This window comes from Xyrauchen texanus, chromosome 6 (assembly GCF_025860055.1).
Source record: "Xyrauchen texanus isolate HMW12.3.18 chromosome 6, RBS_HiC_50CHRs, whole genome shotgun sequence".
In the NCBI taxonomy this organism is placed as follows: Eukaryota; Metazoa; Chordata; class Actinopteri; order Cypriniformes; family Catostomidae; genus Xyrauchen; species Xyrauchen texanus.
Window position 1 is genome coordinate 43,848,672 of NC_068281.1, and position 12,031 is coordinate 43,860,702.

At 38.5% G+C, this 12,031-nt stretch overlaps 1 pseudogene; it reads right to left on the reverse strand.

The window, feature by feature from the left end:
* Positions 1–615: 615 nt before the first annotated feature.
* On the reverse strand, positions 616–7,344 carry LOC127644922 (gastrula zinc finger protein XlCGF8.2DB-like; annotated as a pseudogene).
* Between the last annotated feature and the right edge of the window lie 4,687 nt (positions 7,345–12,031).

Here is a 12,031-nt window from a genome sequence, read left to right on the forward strand (position 1 = left end):
CCGATGATTATTTATATGCGCTTTGGCTTTGTCCATATACAACACTTTTGGTCAGATGTCATGAGCAGGATGTCAAAGATTCTCGGCCTCAGCATCCCAGTGCATTATCACTTTGAGAATCAATGGGTTCATCCAAAAGCTGAAACAATTTGCTTTCAGAGGCTTTATAAGGGTTGTGGATGAAAATAAGGTGCATTTTGAACTGTTTTGAGACTAGTGCAAGCAGACAACACACTGAAGTAATTCACTAAATATGGAGCAAGGGAGCATCCTAGAGCTTTCCTATGCAGCCAAGTGATTTCACTCCCATCCAAAAGTTCAGTGTCAGGCTGCTGATGATGTTTGGACCACTCAACATGTTTGGCAGACACAGACAATGGTAATAAGCACTTAGCTACATCATTTATTGTGCTTAATTTTATTCGAACATGGTTGGCAGTGATTGGATGATGATGGCCATTCCTTACAATAATTACATTTATGCTAATTTCTGATTGGTAAAATGCTGGCTACCATTTGTTTGTTTGACAATGCAAAGAGAGAACATTGAGATTTTGTTGCCAATGTAAAAACATAGACATCAAATAATTAGTCATTTTTATTTGTATAGTTTTTATTTGTGCTTTTCCCAATACATATGTTTCCAAAGCATCTTTACAGAAAATCAGCTATAATGTTTGTAACATCTCAAAAATATGAATAACCAACACTCCTGGAAACAAACAATTTGATAAGAAATCTGACTTTCTATAGCTTGGTATTATCTTAATATTTAACAACTTATTCCTGCTGTCCACATATGAGGACATCATTTTTTAGATCCCCAAATCATTTGTCCAGTATTTCAGATGGTACATTTCCAGATTTACTGAAAGTGGGCATCACTTTCATGGCCATGTTGAATTTATCATCACAAAAATCACAGGGCAGTCATGTAAATGATGCATTTAGAATTTTCTTGTTTTAATCAGCTAAACGGCTGGACAGAAAGACATCACTGAGCCAGCACCATGTACAGTCACAACAAACATGTGGGGTCACCCACAGACTCGACACACATCTTTTTGAAGATGATGCTGCTAGCTTTGCCTCACTGGGAAGAGTCCATATAACTTTGACTTAAATATTTTATACTCAAATAAAATGGCAAAACTTTGATTCTAGGTCCAAAGTTATCAACATTTTAATAACAGAGATGACTGCCACAGACAATTATCTCTGTTCAATAGTTTCAAATGTTGGCTTTCAGCGCTGTTGGATGTAGGCATAACAAATACTACCACACAGACATGCTTGACAGTGTGCACAAAAAAGTTACAGACAAGAACAAAACACTTATTGCACCTGAAAATGCTGGCCCCAATCTACCTTTGGGTATGTAGGGGAACATGGGAAAATGACATGCCCAACTGTGGAGCAATGGGATATCATTTCAAATGAGGGTCCCACAACCAGTGAATCAAAACACTATGGCAGGCAATGTTGCAGAGCTTGGAAAAGAGATACACCAAAAATGAGGACAGCAAATGTTTGGTGCTTGCAACACTGCTGGATCCTCGCTATAAGGGCTATATCTTCACAACAGCAGAAACACTGAATAAGGCCAAACAATGGTTAATGGAAGAACATGCTACTGCCTCAGAACAATCACAAACCACCACAGCACATACAGGAGATATAGTCCTAAACAGTAAGGAGAGAGGCAGAGGAATCCCCTGGACTTGTTGATCAAATTTATGCAGACATTCTTGGAGCTCATCGTGGAACTTTTGTTGAAGACAGAGTTAACATCTCTGACAAACTGGACCATTATTTCCAGAAGCTACTGACTGACAGAAAAACTGGTCTGTCACTGGAATGGTGGAAACACAATTAAGTATAAGTAAGTCTACTTACTGTCCTCTAGGTCTGGGACCGTATGATGTTATCGGATATCGACGATATCTTGCAAAGATCTCGATGCCACTTGCAACACTCAATTGAGAGACAATGATCGACAATATCGGGAAATGGCAAATCCATGGATCTGGGAAGCCAGCAAATATATTAAACAGTAGCCCAGGTTGTGAAACTATCACTGCCAGCCGCAAATGCAAAGAGGATGAATTCGCAAGCTCCTCGTCCAAATGCATGTATTTCATGCGCGGGTAATTTTGCTCATCTACCAGCAACAGGCTGGCGACCTGTAAGAAATCTCGGAGTGACACATGACAAGAAATGCTGTTTGTTACAATGACATGCTATAATCCGGCTTGTTTACATCTTGTATTCTGTACAAATGTTCATCAACATGCTTTGTCCCTATCAAATAAAAGAAATAAAAAAATACATGTTTGGAATTGGGGAGGTGGTTATAATATTTTTTGATTGCTTTTTTAGTTTAAAGTGCAATTTGAATTTAAAAACTAAACTCCAAATGAAACAAACAAGACACACACGTGTACAGTGCAGCCTGGCTCTCTCACATGAAATCACGTAATTAACAACAAGTTGTCCAGTATGGTTCCATTCACACAGCGTGTGTTTGCCGAGAACGTGGTTGTGAGTCCTGAAAATTGGCAGGTGTCAGTTTGGTTACAGAATGCGGTTGTCACTCTCATATATAACTGAACTATGTGTGAAAGAAATCGTATTATGTACTCAAAACAGGACCTAGTGAATTGATTGACATTGTATTACATTTAATTAAATTTGGCCCTGAAAGTAACATTGCTCACTCACGATTTTGGAATTCTTAGGTTACTTGAGAGGCTAGAACTCTTCCCACATGAAGTGCATTTGAACAGCTACTCTGAAGTATACTTTCTCATGGTTTTTCATGTTTCTTGATGCAACAAAACTCAACAAAAAGAACACTTTGCTTTTAATTTGCATGAGATATCAGGTGTAACTTTAGCTGTGCTCCACCAGTAATTGTCTTGCCACACTGATCACAGTTAAATTGCTTTATCTAGAATGCAAGCGCAGATGAAGTTTGAAGTTGCTTGATTGGCTAAAACTTTTTCCACATGAAGTACAGTGGTATGGCTTCTCTCCAGTATGCACTCTCTCATGTGCTTTCAGGATTGATGATGTAACGAAACTCTTTCCACAAAAAGAACACACGTGAGGTTTCTCATTTGCATGGAGTTATCAGGTGTACCTTTAGCTGTGATGCCAGCGGAAATGTCTTGCCACACTGATCACAGTTAAATGGCTTCATTCCAGAGTGATAGTGCAGATGAATTTTGAGATGGCTTGTTTGTGCAAAACTCTTTCCACATTGAAGGCATGTGTAAGGCTTCTCTCCAGTGTGTATTCTCATGTGACGCGTAAGATCTCCTTTATTTGCAAAACTCTTTCCACAGTGAGAACAGATGAAAGGTTTCTCTCCAGTGTGAATTCTCATGTGATGCTGAAGATCTCCTTTATGTGCAAAACTCTTTCCACATTGAAGGCAGTTGAACGGCTTCTCTCCAGAGTGAAATGTTAAGTGAGTGTTAAGGTTTCCTTTTTGTGTAAAACTCTTTCCACATTGAGAGCACGTGAAAGGCTTCTCTCCAGTGTGAATTCTCATGTGGCGCTTAAGATCTCCCTTATGTGTAAAACTCTTTCCACATTGAAGGCATGTGAACGGCTTCTCTCCAGTATGGATTTTCATGTGACGCTTAATATCTGCATTACATGCAAAACTCTTTCCACAGTGAGAGCAGCTGAAAGAACTTTTGTCTCTTGTTCTTGGAGTTCTTTTCTGTGAGAAATTAATTTCAGTCTTTGAGACAGTAAAAGGTTCTTCACTAGTCATGAAATGATAACATTTTTGATCTTGATGTTTCTCCTCCACGTTATTCAGTTCTTGACTTTTCTCATTCACTTCTATTGAGTCTAAAATGAACATAGTAAATTGAGAAAATGTTAAAAAAAGAAATACAATTAAACCCCTATTTAATGCCAGTAAGCAAAGGACAAGAATCTACTTAATGTGATCTTTGACTGGCTGAAGATCATCCTCTCTGTCATATGTTGATTCAGGTATTATTTGTTTATTTAACTGTGATTTTACTGCTTCTATGTTTTTATAACTACAGCTGCCGGATCTAGATATAGATCTCAACAGCTCAGACTCTGGCTTGCAAGAAACAAGAATGGACACCAACCTCTTTGTTCCTCTTTAACGGACTTCATCTCTGTAATAGTGTGTCAGTAGACTTCAGTGGTTACACTGGGTGTTGTTCCTCTTTATATTCCAACTGTATCACTGCAGGTGTGAATCAGGATCGCTGTGTGGTATGTAGAAGCAGATCTGCCAAAAAAAAAACAACCAGATTCCTTAATTTATACTATATCCCATTGTTGCAGTAAATGCCATCACTACTCCTGTCGCAACTATTAAATAATCATCTCATTGGCCGTTATTTGATCTAAATAATCATGATTATTTTGCACTTCAAATTCCAACAACATTTGAATGCCCAAATAAGAGACTTTAAAGTATATATAAATGCCATTAATGGTGCGTTTGTGTGTCATTCAGTTGAACTCCGAGCCACACCGCAGATCTCAACCAGAGCAGCTCCTGTCCTAAGATGAGCGTTGTCAGCAGAGGGGGGATTATTCAACATTCGTTTTAAAAAGAATATAACATGCAACAAAAACTTAGTTTTTTAGACATTAGTGTTGATAATTTGCAACCAAAACATGAATCCAGACTTTAAACAAACAACACAAAATGTACATATTTAAGATTAGAATAAAATCAAGTCCCAGTATTTGGCATTAAAATGGGTAGCCTGGGTAGCTCACCAATTAAAGACAGGGAGTACCACACCTGGAGTCGCAAGTTTGAATCCAGGGCATGCTGAGTGACTCAAGTTTGGCTTCCAAAACAACCAATTGGCCCAGGTTGCTAGGGAGGGTAGAGTCACGTTGGGTTAATCTCCTTGTGGTAGCTATAATATGTGGTTCTCGCTTACTTGTGCTTTTCCCTACACATATGGTTCCAAAGCAGCTTTACTGTTTGTAACATCTCAAAAACTTGAATAACCAACCCTCCTGGAAACAAACAATTTGATAAGAAATCTGACTTTCTATAGCTTGGTATTATTGTAATATTTCTCCAACAAGCCAGTCATACACAAAAAACTCCCAATACAAACTATACAAGTCAATTTAACAATCATCAAAAGCTGTGAAAACAATCCTGCATCAAACAAACATTTCCATTATACAGCAGTTACTCAAAAGATCTGGAGAAACAGAGATTAAACAATACAAAAAAGGTCCTCAAACGAATTTGAACATATTTACTATCAACTTACATAAGTGTTGAACAAATAACTTTACTCAATCAGAGGGCTGTTTCACAAAACCAAGATAGCGGATTAAGCCGGGATTTTCCAGATATCCTGGCTGAATTAAGCCGGGACTCGGTTTCACGAAAGCAGTAGCACATAAGTTACCATGGCGATTTATTCTGTGCAGCTAGCCTGCTCCAGACCAGGCTAACAGCCAGGCTTAGTCAATCCTGGTGCCTTATCTGTTCAGTCAGTGGTCTCGCCGATCAGAAACCAATGTGTTTTGTCAGTTATTCCGTTTTGTCATCTATGTGTTCAGCGCAATTTTTATCAGCCTGCATTAAAATACCTCAGATACATATTGGCATTCAGTCAAGTACTATTATTATTGTAACATTATGATGGTAGCCTACCATTATTAATAATAATTATCCATATGGGCATTGTTACTGTTCAATTGTGTTTTTGAAGACTGCTGTTGTTCTAAGTTTGACAGATAGGTCTTTAATAGGCTATTGTATGTGATGAGGGAATTAGAGAAATGGCTGATAAAGAAGCAAAAGTGTTGTCAATCAAGTCAGGCAATATAAGTAGCTCTAAACACATGTTTCGTCCTTTACAATGGCATGCCCATTTTTGGATGACATCGTAGAAGATGAAGCACTTATATTGAGAAGGGCTTTCAGACGTGAAAAAGTGTTTCGGGACAGGTCCGACCCATTGGCTTTTCCCGACAATTACCTGCAAGAGCGTTACCGCTTTTCTGGGGATGGCATCCGCTACCTGTGCAGACTGTTGGGTCCCAAAATTCAGCACCGCACCGCATGGAGCCATGCCTTGACCATTTCACAGATGATCTGTATTGGGCTCAGATTTTTCGCTAGTGGTATGTTCCTATATGCAGTAGGAGATGCTGAAAATCTTAGCAAAGCCACTATTTGCCGCACCGTCAGAAGTGTGTATTTGGCATTAAAAGGATATACGCACATCTTCATAACCTTCCCCGGCCACAGAAGAATGAACTATATCAAGGAGGGATTCTACAACATTGCAGGTAACATGAATTAGGCTACACATCACAAAATAAACTTTAGAACAGGTGGAATACTTTTCTTTCCTTTTTTGATACAGGATTCCCTAATGTTATTGGTGCGCTGGACTGCACACACATTAGGATAAAACGCCCCTCTGGTGCACATGAAGGTGATTTTGTTAACAGAAAATCCTTTCATAGTATCAATGTTCAGGTAAGAGTGGGTTATGATTAGACCTACTATCAACTACATACATTTATTATGTGCATTAAATGACCTCAACACTTATTGCTTCAGATGATCTGTGATGCTGACTGCATCTTCAGCAATATCGAGGCAAAGTGGCCTGGCTCAGTCCATGACTCCCGAGTCTTGATCTTGACCTGTTGCCAGGTCCTCTTTGGTCCAGTCATGTTTGTTCTGTATAAATATTGATAGGATGTGTAACAAAAAGAGTAACATAAATTAATCAGCTGTCAGATTCACACATGTTACAACATTGACTTCCACTGTTCATTTTTAAGTTTACAGTTGTTCATTTGAGCAAATGACAAGTAACTCCTTGAATGTATAATTATGACGTTTTCAGTAGCTACTTACGCATTCAGTCGATCCGCTATTGTTTGCCATGCCCTTTCTCGCTCCTTTATAATAGCGGCAGTGTTTCCTTTTCTGAGTATGATGTGCTTCAATTCGTCGTAAGTCTCCATTAAAAGATGTTGCTCATTTGCTGTGAAGTATGGCGCACGCAACTTATCCATTGTAGCATCAATGAATCTGTGATGGACCGTATGGTCTCTTGAAGAAAGCTGTTGACACCCACTTATCTGAATTACTTACACCTGGCTTGACATAGCCGCTCCTCCTGAGCCTGGTTTGGCCTTTGTGAAACTGATAAAGCCAGGATGCACTGATCACACTAGGTCAAGCCCAGCTTTATCTCTTATCCTGGATTTCTAAATTCTGCTTTTGTGAAACAGCCCTCTGGACTTTAAATGAACTGACAAAATCAGCATGAACATACAACAATACTTGCTTGTGCGTCTTCTTCACTCTTCTTCTATCACACATTTCTACACAACTCTGTGAAATACTCCCTGGAGGCAGGGATGAGTATTGCATCCATGGAAAAAAAAAAAAAAAAACGTACAGGCTTGAGGCAGTTACATAAAACTCTTCCACATATTACAAAAAATATCCTGTTTATGCTTAACCCTGAAGCACTCTTTCTCACACCGATTTTGCTTAATAAACTGACAATGTGTGTGGTCATATAAACGCATTGAAATGCTTTCCTTTGCATTGCATGTAAACTCCTTAACCGATGTTACTTATCCAGTGTGTCCAATGTGTTGTGCTCATGCCTCTGCACGGTTTGACATCCAAAGCAGAGAATAAAACGATTATTTTGTCAATGGTCAAAGCCCCTAGCAAAGCATGTTGAGAGGAGGTAGAAGCATAATTAATTGTTCAAATAAATATGTACAAAGCTTGATGGATATTTTAACATATATACATTGTTATATATATTAATTTGATTGAGTATTTAATCATAAAATAGCCTATAAAAACAAATCAGGAAAAAACTGACAGAACTTGCACATGGTGGGCGGACAATTTGACGAATATCAGTGACTCTGGCTTGCAATGTAATGCAAATGAATGCTGTAACAGAGAGCTGGCTAGGTCAAATAAGTTAACTTGTCGATGACAATAACTGCGTGTTAAACATTGATATCAGATCATATATTTTCATCAGGAACAGTTACAAATCTGTCAAGTGGTGGATTGCCAGATGCGACAGTGCAACCACCCAACTACAGTGACTCGCTGGGCGTCGTCACACCAGTGCCTGTATCTCTGCCCTCTTCCTCCAGCTCGAGCACATCTGGTCCCCCCCCAGAGACCCTGCCAACCTTGGTGAGTATAAACTGAATCAGGTTAAGTTACAACATTTTCCTTCTCAATTGTGCAACAATCCGCAACGGCCATTTGTTGCGTCATGGTATAACTCAAGGATGTGGTTGAAATATTTGGTGCAATCACATGCTGCATTTTGTTTTCTGTGACCTAGCTGGAATGAAACAATTTTCCATCATCGTTTGGTTTGTTAAAGAAAATTGTCAGGTTACAGATCGACTTCTTGCTGTGATGACGGCTGAAAAGGTGGAATGCCTAAATCCTGACTAAAAAATTCATTGCAGAGCTTGATTAGTCTTATATTTGTCACCACAATTGTATTTTAAAAGGTAAAACCATAAGCAGTAGATACAATAGGACAGCAGTGTTCATGGTTACATGATAAAGATAATTATTCAACTTAATTACATTAATAAAAACAAAAGCATGAGGGTAGTTCACCTGAATTTTTCCAAAGATCCAGATGAAAATCTAAACAGACAAATCTCCTTTAATATTTTGAAGCATCTCAAAGCCCCCCACAACCCCTTTGTCTGAATTCCACATAACAATGTCTATTTCCATGTTGAAATTATTCAGTGTTTGGATTTTGTTTATGGTGACCTATGACACGTGACTGCCATAATCAAATCCCTCAAGGACATTTTATTACTTTCCTTGGTATCTTCTGGATAGTGAACGAAGGGGTAGTCATAACTTATCTCCATACCTTGACATCTCCATACCTTGACAGTTCTGTAAACCTAGATGATAACTTGAGATGTGTTATGTTTAACGAATTACTGTGTGCACAAATGTAGAAATTGACCATATTTGTAAAGTACTAAGATGTTTGATGTAATTGACCTAAGAATTTCAGAAAGTGTTGTACTGTGACACCTCTAATTCAATTTGCAATTGACTACAATTGCTTGTGACTGTTTTAGAATGGTTACTCTCTTCTTTCTTTTCCTCTTCAGTTTTGTGTTTCTTTCTCTTTTGGTTTTGAGCTGCTATATCTTTTTCTTCTGTATTACGGAACCACTGGATCTTATTGTCTTGTGATGTAAATTGGAACTGCAAAGAACAATCAGTAAACTCTTTCTCTCAGTTGATTGCAAACCTGAATTTTTATTTCCAAAAATTCATATTTGGGGACCCAGCTGTTACCCCTAACAATATTTTCAGCATATAAAGGTTTTAATTTTATTTTTAACCCATATTTCATGTTAATGTTTATCAAAGGAAGAGTCTGTCTTTGCTGCTCATGTCATGACATGGGAAGAAAAGTGGTTTGGGAAAAGCCAAATTTGAACCTGCTTAATCATAATTAGCACCATAAACCGACACACTACTGATCACGCATTGTCTAAGATAATTAATAAATTTGACCAAGACAACTGAGATCCAGAGCCAGTGAAAACGCCTTCCGCACTCCAGGCCTCTGATCACCTTGAGAACAAAATCTCACTCCCTTCAGACATTTTATTTCAACGTATAAAATAATTTGTGGACGTTTAATTAAATGTGTCTTCAATGACATGAAATGGGGATGAAACACAGATCTGTCCTAACGTCCTCTACAGATACAGTAACCATAGTATCGTCATATTACTTTATAGTAAAATTGAACAGAAGCCTTTATTTTGGTCACACATTTTACATACACACAGTGAAATGTATTTGTTTTCACATATCCCAGATAAGCTGGGGTCAGAGTGCAGGGTCAGCCATTATACAGTGCCCCTGGGCAAATTGGACCTAACAGTGGCATCTTGTCTCTGCCAGCTCCAGTGGCGGTCTTCTAGGCAGACCTCAGTAGGTGAATGAGTTTTCACTGGTGATGCATCACTGTGTGTGAAACACCTGAACAGCATCTTGAATGACCATATATTGATCAAAGTCTGACCAGACACTAGGTGCGTTTACATATACCCTAGTAATCTGTTTGTGATCAGACTAGTAGCACAGTCCAGGCTTGAATCCCCAACCTTTTGGCCAGTAACCCAGAGCCTCTACTGCTGAGCCACCACTGCCCCTTAATTGTAACCTCAAAATTAAACATGGTTAATAGCTAATATAGTAAAACCATATTACTGTAGTAACACCATGCATTGTTAATTGCATCAAATCTATGTTTTCTGCCCAAAAAAATGGTTAATACAATATCGCTATAGTAAAACTACCTTTATATTCATTTAGTAGTATTAAAGATAATATTAAGAGTGGAGACAGGAAACAGAATGTGAAAAATAATGCAACACACAGACTCAAACCTGGACCAAATAGGAATCCAGACAGCTTGGCACCACCTTACAGTCCGATCTCTGGCCAAGTGGGCAACTCATAATAGTTTCTGTGTAGCAACTATTGGGTGTTCAAGTCCATTTGGATCTTCTTTATCATTTTGGTCTTTCCAGTGTGGGCTGTTCAGAGAGCTTTGTATGCATCTGCAGAACACCTTGTCTAAACAGGTGTATGTAGCTTGGGTTCAGCAGGTGGATCATTGGGTTTGGGTTTGTCTCTGTCTGTGTCTGGTTGAGTTTAACCCATGTGTTCAGTTCAAGTCCATCATCAAGTACATCAAGACCTTTGCGGCTTGTTCATTGAATGTGTTGATACATCATGGAGAAACACTTGCTTCTAGTGGAACCTTCCCTTTGATGATGATCTGAATACTCTGCCAGCTCCAGTGGCGGTCTTCTAGGCAGACCTCAGTAGGTGAATGAGTTTTCACTGATGATGCATCACTGTGTATGAAACACCTGAACTACATCTTGAATGACCATATATAGATCAAATTCTGACCAGACACTAGGTGCGTTTACATATACCCTAGTAATCTGTTTGTGATCAGACTAGTAGCACAGTCCAAATAAAAGTCTCATGTAACCATGTCAATCGGAATGAATTGGCTAATTCCAATGTAAACTTAATTCAGATTGTATGAGGTGGTGTAAACCTTTTATAATCTGTTAGAGAAGAAAATATTTGCCATGTAAAGGCTTGATCGGGTTGCTTTTTGAAACTGTGACATTGTGCACATGTCCATTACTGACTCAGTAATTGTGTCATGATGACGAGGGAATGCTGAACTCTGAGAAGATGTGTGACCAGTAGAAGATCGAAACATCACACACTATTGACCTCTAACAATTCAAAGCTAGATGATTTGTATAGTTGCTGGATAGTATATAGATGGTATATTTGAACATTTTTAATTATTATTTAATTTTTTATGTATTGTTTATTTAAACCAGAAGCCCTCACGCAACATCATATCCTCATTTGTTGCGTTGACAGCCCCTTCAAACGGCAAGGGAATGCTGTATTATTGTGCAGTGTACACACATCCCAAGATCAATTCAGAGTTTATATTTTTTACATATAAACCCACACATGAACCCGATCACTTTATTTAGTGTTCATGTAAACAGTACGTTCATAATCATAGATTGGATTGATTTCATTCTGATTAAAAAAAGATGTAAACCCAAAGAATGAACAATATTCCATGAATTATGCCATTGGAATACACTTGGAACATCTCGTCTCTCTACTCAAAACCCCACTCGCTTGCATCTCTCTCTGGTTTTCGAATCACTTGTGACACTCACATGAAACCAGTCTTCACTCACTCATTTCAAATAAGAAGCATATACAAAGAACACGAGATGAATATCATTCAGCTTTGCTGACCCGAATTTGAGCTTGGGCGGCCGTTAAGGGAAAACTGTCTGTTAAAGTGATGGAAAGTATTTTAATGATCCATCAGTGCCTGTTAATATTTTTAGTTTTCTTTTACACTTGGGTGCAATACTCATC